At 39.5% G+C, this 10,140-nt stretch overlaps 1 pseudogene; it reads left to right on the forward strand.

Moving 5' to 3' along the window:
* The first annotated feature begins 8,976 nt into the window (after positions 1 to 8,976).
* LOC130874116 (protein SET-like) lies at positions 8,977 to 9,802 on the forward strand (annotated as a pseudogene).
* The last annotated feature ends 338 nt before the right edge of the window (positions 9,803 to 10,140 follow it).

A 10,140-nucleotide genomic window follows, 5' to 3' on the forward strand; every position in this document is an offset into this window, starting at 1 on the left:
ACTTTAAATTGTTTGAGATTATAACATAATCCTATCATTAAGACCATAATGGCAACTAAATTTTGACTTGAAGATTGAAATGTATCTGTTAAGAAGTGGAACATGTTTCTGATCAATGTGAGTCTTTCACACTCCACAGAGCAAAATTAAGGCAGAGAACTCCAGGAATGTTCAAGGCTGACTTCACAACACAGCATTCCTCTTCTGCAATCTGTGTGCCAGACAACTTACTTATTTCCTGTTCTGTTCTGTTCCTTTCTTCACGTCTTAATTTTGTTTTCCATTCTGGCCATCAAACCCCAGGCCTTGCACATACTAGGCAAACAAAGTAACACTGAGTTACACCCCCAGGACCATTTATGTTAGCATTTTAATGTAGCTTGTTGTTCTCTTAAATTTTAATATTCATAATGCTTTTATTTTTCTCTTCACTTTTAAAAATGTAGGTTCTTGAGGCTATGAAATTTCCTCATAAGCATCTATCATAGGGTCTGACATGATATGTGATCATTGCTTTCTGGCCTGAAACGGCATAGGCTAGCCCATTTCATCCCTTGATTGACTGATAATTAAGTTTTGAACTTAGAATACATATTTCTTGTAATAACATTTCCAAAGGCATTTGGAAATATTAGTTAAGCTGAATTATTGGTAAGAAGCTTCATGTGAACTCTAATAGACCAAAATTAAGTTTACAAACAATAGAACATGCAGTATTCAGAAGCATAGCTCCCAACTTTCGTGCTGGAATGTCCATATAGCAGGACTAGGAAACAGTTTGTAGGGGTCCCTTTACTGAAGCTCAGGGTGTCATTTACCAGCATAGACACCGGGCTCAATGCCTCTTTCTAGAGCTTTGCCATTTGACTCGTGAACGCAGCACCTGTGCTTGGAGACCCCTCAACTCACTGAGATATATCTGTTAGTATCTGCCATTGGCTACGAGAGCCCGAGGAGGGACCCTCAAAGCACCGCCACTGCTCCTAAGAATGTTGTTTGTTCTTGGTTGCTCTCACTGCTTTCTCTATGATTTAAGAAATTTCTTTCTTTACAGTCACTTCTTTAAAAAAGCATCTAAATTTTTAGAATAAATTTCACAAGTGCACACAATCCTCAATATTTTATTTTGGGATTCACTGCCAGATAAATAATCCCCTTCTCCAATCTTCAGCCATGGGGCACACTAACCCTAAAGGGCACTGATTGGACCTATTAAATTAAAGGGCAGCCCTGAAGGGTCAGTGCCACATAGACATCAGCCCCATTCTCAATTAGTAAAGCTCTTCCCAGAAAGTCTTCTAAATTTCCAAACAGGAATACACAGGAATGGAGCCACAAGATTCTTCATCGTTTCTTTACACCGAGAATGGCACCCATGGCTGCAGCATTTACTCACTGTACAACCTGAGCTAATCTTTTAACTTCAAGGTATCAGTCAACTCAGCTATAGACTGGAGACAATGCCAAATGGCCAAAGAGGATCAAACAGGAAAATACACGGAAATACTCATACAGCATACAGTACACGGTGAATGCAGGCCGTGCATTCTCGTTCTTGACGCTGTAGTTGTGGTGGGAGTTAGACTCAGAAAAATCTCCTAAGAGCAATGTGATGAATTCTCAGCTACTAAAAGAGCGTAATTTAATAGAAAAATGGAATGTTTAGTGTGCCTGAGGAAAAGGAGAAAAGAAGTTCTCTCTCTCTCTCTCTCTCTCTCTCTCTCTCTCCCTCTCTCTCTCTCTCGGTTTCTTTCTCTGCATAGGTACATGAATATTACACATGTGTATGTATTTGTATATATTATGTGTAGTACCTGTGCTTATGACAGAATTAAATGCTTATAAATATACAATTTATTTAAGTACTCTGACTACATATATATGCATGTATGAGCCAGTAATTAAAATTAAATATGTCTTTATATATCATTGCTTAAATAGTGATACTATGCAAACAGACATATCATTTGTCACTAATTTAGAAGAATTTCCTGAGTGTCCAATAACTTAATGCACCAAAAATATTAGTCTAGATTCTTATTTATTTGACTTATAATTTGTTTAAAGTTTACTTCTCTGTCACTATGATAAAAAAAAAAAAAACTGACCAAAAGAAACTTAGGTAGGAAAGGTCTTATTTCACTTCATTCTTCCTGGTAGCATTCTTTTATCAAGGAAAGCCAGCGCTGGAACAGAGACAGAAACCATGGAGGAACACTGCTTACTGACTTGCTCAGCCTGCTTTCTTACATAACCCGAGACCCCCTGCCTACAGGACACACTGCCCACAATGCTCTAGGCCCTCCCCCACTCATCATTAATAAAGGTTGGTTACGCCGGGCGGTGGTGGCGCACGCCTTTAATCCCAGCACTTGGGAGGCAGAGGCAGGTGGATCTCTGTGAGTTCGAGACCAGCCTGGTCTACAAGAGCTAGTTCCAGGACAGGCTCCAAAACCACAGAGAAACCCTGTCTCGAAAAACCAAAAAAAAAAAAAAAATAAAAAAAATAAAGGTTGGTTACAAACATAGCCACATGCCGTTCAGATGGAGGCAATTCCTCGCTTTAGGTTCCCTCTTCCCAGATGATCGCAGTTTGTTTCAAATTGACAGAAATCTAACCAGCACACCAGCCACATGATCAGATGGGTGTGGAAGCGAGGATGGTCTGCGTGTTCTGCACACTAGTGTTGCCTGGCCAGGATGAGTAGACATGAGATATGTTCACTCTGTATTCTGTCTCCTGGGCACCACGCTTTATCTATTGGACATTCCAAACCTTGCACTTCTTGGGTTACAGGTCAGAGGCTCTGGTATAGCACCCGTTCCCCACCAGACAAGGCTTGCACGTGAAAGCTGTTGACTCACAAATACAGTCAGCTGCCACGTATGCTTGTCCTTTACTCTGTAATATGCTGAAGAAGTGTTTCACACTTTCCCAACACGAAAATCAGATTTCATACCAATATTGAGGCTGTTGTAGCTGTGGTCATTGTACTATACAAAGTTAGAAAAATGTATATATATTTGGATGTACTTTCACAAGACAGTTTAGATATACATATGCACACACATACTCTCAATCCTTTTGTTACATCAAGAATATTAAGCGAAAGTATGCAGAGTTGCATTGTAGGACAAATAACTCCAGAAACCTAATGAGTCCTTGATGACTAGAGTTGGTTCAGTGGTGTTGAATACTGGTGATGTCACCATGTACATGTCAAAAGTTAGATTAGTTGTAAGAATCAAATACCATAATATACTCAATTCTGACAGAGACAGAAAGGAAGAGAGAATAGTGGGTATTTTAATTCACTTTGATGCAGTAGTTGTACATTTTAAAAACTCTGTCCTAAGAAAATTTTTCCAAATCCACAAAAACATTTTATCTTCAGGTATTCAGTGCATTCTAACTTACCTGTGGAAATGGAGATTTGAAGACTATGTGCTCAGTAATTGCTAGTTTATATTATCCCCATCTGCTGCAAAATTTTGTAGTCACTATATTTATAAAGAGATAGTAACAACACATAATGTAAAATCAAATATGGGTAAAAATTAATTAGCAACGAAAGGGAGTTCGCTGACATGCTATCTCCTGTCTTTGGATAGTACAAGTGTGGGCAATATTTCTTCTCTTCTTTTCTTTCTAGATTTTCTAAAACATATTTTAATAAAACAATTGACTTTACTTTTTAAAAAGGAAGACATGATAGTATATGAGCTGATGGGGAAAAGGAAACAACATTAATTTCCCCTCTCTCCTTTTGGCCCCCACTAGAGTGACTGTGTTGCAGGACATACATTGTTGGTGCATTGCTGGTGAGTGAGGTAGAGTGTCTTCACATCTAGCTAATTAAATTGCTAGTATCTAGACAATTGGTAGGCTTTATCCTTTTCTACCCTCAAGACCCAGAGTAGCATTTTAATATTGAGTAAAGTCTGGACTGAACAGAGTGTTACTGAATGATGTTGCCTGGATCCACCGTATTCTTTCAAAGGGATCATGAGTTTCATTTCCCTCTGTATGCAGAACAAGAAAAAAAAAATCACACTGTATCCCATCCCTCCTCACTACTTATACTGGAATTCAAATACTTTGTCTCTCAAAGGTCCAAGGATCCCAAGATTTAAGTCATCCAATGTAACAGTACACACCTATTTGGGCAGGTTGCAGATGAACTCAAGAAACCACAAAGGATCAAGCAATTCGTTCTTTCAAAGTTGTGTCCCATGCCATCCCACATGATCACCTGAAGTTTCTTCCCTACAAAGCTGATATTCACCACCCATTCTCGTCTCATCCCCAAGCTGAAGGCACACTTTGTACCGCTCACATTTCTGCAATTTGGTGTCGATTTGTAGCTATTTGGTTTATTATAACTGGTCCAGGGACAATTTAGAGCAGACTTTGGCAGGCTTTTATGATAACAATCTTCCCCGTGGTGCTCCTTATGGAAGACACCTGCTTTGCCAGGAAGATGCATTAGCTGTGGGTGACTGAGTAAGAACACAATTAAGTTGTCAAAGTTTCTGCCGGACCCTGCTGGGTCTGGGCACAGTAAATCTCAGGAATTCCTATTTCTCCTGTTGTCCACAGTGCCTGCCAAGTCAGGCGACCCTGGTTCCATCCTTTCTACATTTTGTATGAGAAATCATTGGTAAATATATGGTTTACTTTGGAAGGAAACCAGAACTTCAGTCCCCCACTGATGTTGTCCATCTAGCTATTAGTCCCTCATCCCTTCTTTCTCCCAAAAGAGAATGTAAGAAGCAGTCCATACCCAAACTCACACCTAGAAGTCATAGCCTTGCCAGGATGGGTAGCATATGGGACCAGCCCCCATCCAACTGGGCAGTACAACTAGGACAAAGCCTCCCACGCACTAATGTCCAAGATGATAAACAAAAAGCTCTCATTTGTCTTCTCAGTACATGACTGTCCCTGGAAGTAGAGAAGGTCACATACAAGATTTCCTGAGCCAACAAATAATATTTCTTTCTCCCCTTACTCAGACATTCCTACTAAAGTCCATTCCTGTTACAATCATGGGGAGCTTCAGATTAAAATAGGAAATGGGGAGTAATACCTATCCTTAATTTTGTCATCTTTCATCAGTGCCTAAAACTGCAGCTCCCATCTTATCTAACCATAAGGATATAATGTGGATGTTGGAAAAGGGACAAGCTGAAGACTCACACTCACTTGCCTCTGGTCTATTAAAAAGCCACAAAACCCTTATCTCTGTTCCAGGCACAACCTTGCACATTGAATGATGGGCTGAATAAAACTATCTCTATAAAGTATATCATAATGTCTAAATAGACAATTGTTCCTTCATTGTATATGTAGTCATTTGCAAGGTCGTTTGTGTCTCAACTCAAGACTCATCCCTTTGGAAGTGATCTCTGCTACCCTAGTCACTTAAGGGTCCAGTTCAGAGTGGACAAGTAGATGCTGAACTGGCTTTGTGATGGGACAGTGCCTCTGAAAAGGGTCACAGATACACCACGGCTTTCTGCTCAGCAGTGGTCTCAGAATTCGGGCCAGTAGCTTTGTAGTACAGAATTGGCTTTGGTGTGTGGCCATCATATCCCACACTTCTGGTGGGAATCTAGGTAGAGAAAGAATTTCGTCAGGTCAAGTCATACTAAACCCTCCAGTTCTAGATCCCTCAGAATGTGCCATGGGCTTCTGCAGATGTCAGTCCAACAAATCACAGAGAAACACAAGATGGGATTATCTTTCAAGTGAAGGTTGGAAGCAGAATGATCCAATTGCGTGTGGCCAGCTTCAGAGACTGAAAGCATAAATCTTGGGTGTGTGCCACAAGATACCTTCTGTCTATGTATGAACAAGATGTATCTGCCATAATCAACTTCTATTTAACAGTCTCTGTTGTGAAAAAGGAAAAGGCTATCTGTAGTCAAATAGAATGTTGTTGTTGTGGTGGTGGTGGTGGTGGTGGTGGTGGTGGTGGTGGTGGTGGTTATTTTTGTTGTTTAGAAAACAAATAAAAATGAGAACTCACAGTCTCATTAGTTATCTACATAAAGATAAGTAGATTAAAAATAAGTACCACCTCCTTAATAAAAATAAGAATTTTAAAAATTCTACATACTGAATAGGGTGATTGATGTATCTCATAGAGTACTATTAAAAATAATAAATCCACATACAACTTGGGGAAAAAATTGGAACCTCAGAAAGATCGTTCGCCTTGAGGTGTGCAAGTTGCTCTTTATACAGTTCCAAGAGGTGGCATCCGTTTTGTAGGGAACAGGTATCATTTAAGAGATAATTCTCCTGCAGGTGGCAATACAGTTTCTGGTGGAAAAGGACATAATTTCCTAATTTGCACTGTGTCTTACAAGTGATTGGCAAAGGCACTGTACATACATGAACACAGTTGCTCTATTTCCATGCAACCTACACTAAGTAAAAAAAAAAATCCCCCATGTGGGGAAATTTATTTATTTATAAAATGTTCATCACAGCATTATTCAAACATTGCAAATAACCTGAACGTCCAAAAGAAAGAAAATGATGCAATCAACTGTAGTGTTCACAATGGATATTTAGGAACCGCTTATAATAACACAGGGAAGGCTTCTGCTATGTGATCAGTATAATTTTATACTTAGGGATACAAAATTGTGTATACAGCATGATTACTGCTATGTAAAGCAAACAAAAAATTTTAAAAGCCATTCATAATGAAATTGAAGCATGGTGGTACTCTGAAACACGTATTAGCAGCAGCTGTTTGGGGGTGTAAGATTACCAACGCTATTTCTGTCCTCCCAGCTTCCCATGTTTTCCAAATATTTTAATGAATATCTATTCATTTCATATTGAAACACATACCGATAATTTTTAGATGGGAAAATAGTTAGATATCAGAAGTAGAATTAAAATCTCAAAATTCCTTGGTAAGGCATAATGCCCATGCCCTGCCCGATGGAGCGGTTTCAGTGTCTTGGCCATGGGAATTCATTTCCACTACCAGATTCGGGAATCCTTATGGATGGCAAGAGCCATGGGAAAGCTCTGGAAAAGCAGGAAGCACCCTTCAGTCTAGGATTACACATTCTGAATGCGTTATGTTTTCTCAGAGGAGGAACAAAGTTTCCATTCTGGGAGGACAGAAAATGTAAATCCTCACAAAACAAAGAGCAAGAACCAGAAAACAGCCTTGGGTGCTAGACCTAGGACCCCAGGACCCCAAATATCACAGAAAACAAATGGATGGAGTTTGAATAGAGCCATTAGTATGTGATTTTGTTATTTTATCTGCAATGTTTTCCATTTTCTTCAGGAACTCTGATTTTTCCCTCACAATGTCTCCCTCCAACCACACGCGTCTTTGTGAGACTGAGGGCTTTCTCTGATGAAGTCATGAGGCCGCATATTATCAGGCCTGGCCTGATAATATCGTACCAGAGGTCAGGGCAAGATTGCCAACCCAGCCGTGCATTTTCCAGACCAAGCTGGAGTACTTGAGCCCCTGGGGGACTTTGAGAAGAGAATTTCTGCTGCCTGTACATTGGGCTAGTCAGCTATAAGTCTAACTCTCATAAGCATCGTGTCTAAATGTGGGAAACACCTGCCGAAGAAAGACCCAGAGGCAACCCTTCTGGGGGATGTGTAAAAAACCTCACAGGCAACAGAGAACACAGAAGAAAACTCAATGTCTTCTTAGATTTGTGTTTTGATCATTTTCCTGATAATATTTTGGTATTTTGAGCATATTGGTACCTGAGTCAAATCTATTTTTTGACATTTCATGTCCTTAGACTACTAAATTCCACTCAAGTGTGTTTAACTTAAATTTACTTAGAGTCTGTTTTACTCACAAAGTATTCTTGTCTATATGGAAATAAAATAAAGAAAAATAAAGGTAATACAAAAGAACCTGCACATTAAAGATTATGTGTGTATATGTATAAGTGTGTGTGTGTGCGTGTGTGTGTTGTGTACGTGTGTGTGTATATGTATAAGTGTGTGTGTGTATATGTATAAGTGCAAATAAGTGTGTGTGTGTGTACATGTATAAGTGTGTGTGTATATGTATAAGTGTGTGTGTGTGTGCGATTTTGGTGAGCTTCTCAACTAAGTTTTGTGATAGTAATTATTATCCACATTTTTAGGTATTATTAGTGATTATCAGTGATAGAGTGAAGCCCAATTGACACAGCTTTAACTCTGACACCAGTTCAGACAACTACACCTTGAGGGTATTGAAAGGGCCTGATCAGTAACACTGCTATGTTGAGGAATCTGTGCCTTCAACAGGTATGTGACCAGTGTGTAGGATAGAGATGAGACATGAGTACCACAATGGCAACACGAAGGACTCCTCACAAGCTTTGCAACTCAACAGTGGCCTTCTTTAGATAGGAGCCCAACTGAGAAAGAGGTGCCCCATCATTAAGTTAGAGGAAATGGGTTTCAGTTCGCACTTTTCTTCAACTTGAAAGAATTTAAAAAGTTCCATAGGTCTATCTCTCTGGAGTTACAAAAAAATGCATTCTAGACAATAAGAATAGTTACATTCTGAACGGGCACAAAGTTGGTGTGTTTGTTTATTCAACAAAGTTGGCTGAGAACCTATAGATAATAATGAGTTAGTATATCTCAAAAAGCTCCAAAAAAGGATTTTAGATAGCCGGGTGGTGGTGGCGCACGCCTTTAATTGCAGCACTTGGGAGGCAGAGGCAGGTGGATCTCTGTGAGTTCGAGACCAGCCTGGTCTACAAGAGCTAGATCAAGGACAGGCTCCAAAACCACAGAGAAACACTGTCTCGAAAAATCAAAAAAAAAAAAAAAAAAAAGGATTTTAGATGTCTTCACTCTAATAAATGCAGTTTTAAACCTCCCACACCTGAGGCCACCTCAGCTCCTGCCAGTTTATTCCTGTGGTGAGCACGAGGGTAGGAGCTCCGGCCTCTGGCTTCTAGACAACTCCTTGTGACATGGCCCTGAACTGGCAGTCTGTACTCCTGTCTCATCCCAGGAAATCCAGACACTCTGCTGCCCAAGCTGAAGGACATGTTGACATCTCCCGGCCTGCCACAGTGAGAAAAAGAATAGCAAGAAGCAATTGAACATATTGACGAAGTACAAAATAAAATAAATGGATTTAATGAACAAACCAAGGAGGAAATTTTGTAAGTAGAACAGAAATTAGAACAGAATTTATTGCCAAAATCCCATATATCATTGTAACAATTGCCAACCATCCACGAGTGTCTGCATTGTTTGTGGAAGAGGACAAATAGGCTCTGTTGTATTTGACCAGAGCTGAAGAGACAGACACAAAATACAGTTACAGAATAGATCATTATTTTGATGGAAATTATTTGGAAAATAAAGTTATCAGAAAAGAATTTCATCTCAATGAGAATGGCAACCCATCTTCAAATTCCACTGAAATCAACTGGAAATCTGTAGAGAATTTGACAAAACCTTTGCATCTAATGCAGAATGAGGCCAGCAGGAAGAGGTGGTGTAAGGACTAAGAAAACTGCCTCATCTAGTTTACTGACAATTCCGATGCAGGTGCTGATGAGTTAAGAGAGGTTATCAACGTTTGACCATGTCCCTTATAGCATTCTTTGGTTTCTGATAAGAGATTAAGATGAGAAAGAACCAGAAGATGAAGCTGATAATAATGAAGGAAAAGAAAAAGAAGAATTGGAAGATACTGATGAAGAGGAGGTGAAGGTGAAGAAGACGAAGGTGGTGTTGTGGAGGAAGGAGAGCAGGATGAAGGCAAGGCTGATTAGCATGGAACACTAACTGATACCAACCTTCTTATATTGCCTTCATTTTAGTTTTTAATTTTTCTCCAGTCCATGGCAGCAAGTTGAATAATTGCATGCGCTTTCCCTCTTATGCTCAGTTGCCCTGTTTTTTTAGGCCTCTCTCATCTCAACACCATGGTTCTCTACTTATTTAGGGGGAAATACCCTGAGCAAATTACAATGAGAAAGAATTTCTTTAGTGTGTTCACTGTAAAGAAAGGATAAATTTATATTATTTTAAGGATATTTATATATTTAAAGGATTGAGAAGATACACATGCCCCCCATGTACACACATATTAAAGCATTATATGATTCCCATTAATATGTGAA

This window comes from Chionomys nivalis, chromosome 5, assembly GCF_950005125.1.
Source record: "Chionomys nivalis chromosome 5, mChiNiv1.1, whole genome shotgun sequence".
Classification (NCBI taxonomy): Eukaryota; Metazoa; Chordata; class Mammalia; order Rodentia; family Cricetidae; genus Chionomys; species Chionomys nivalis.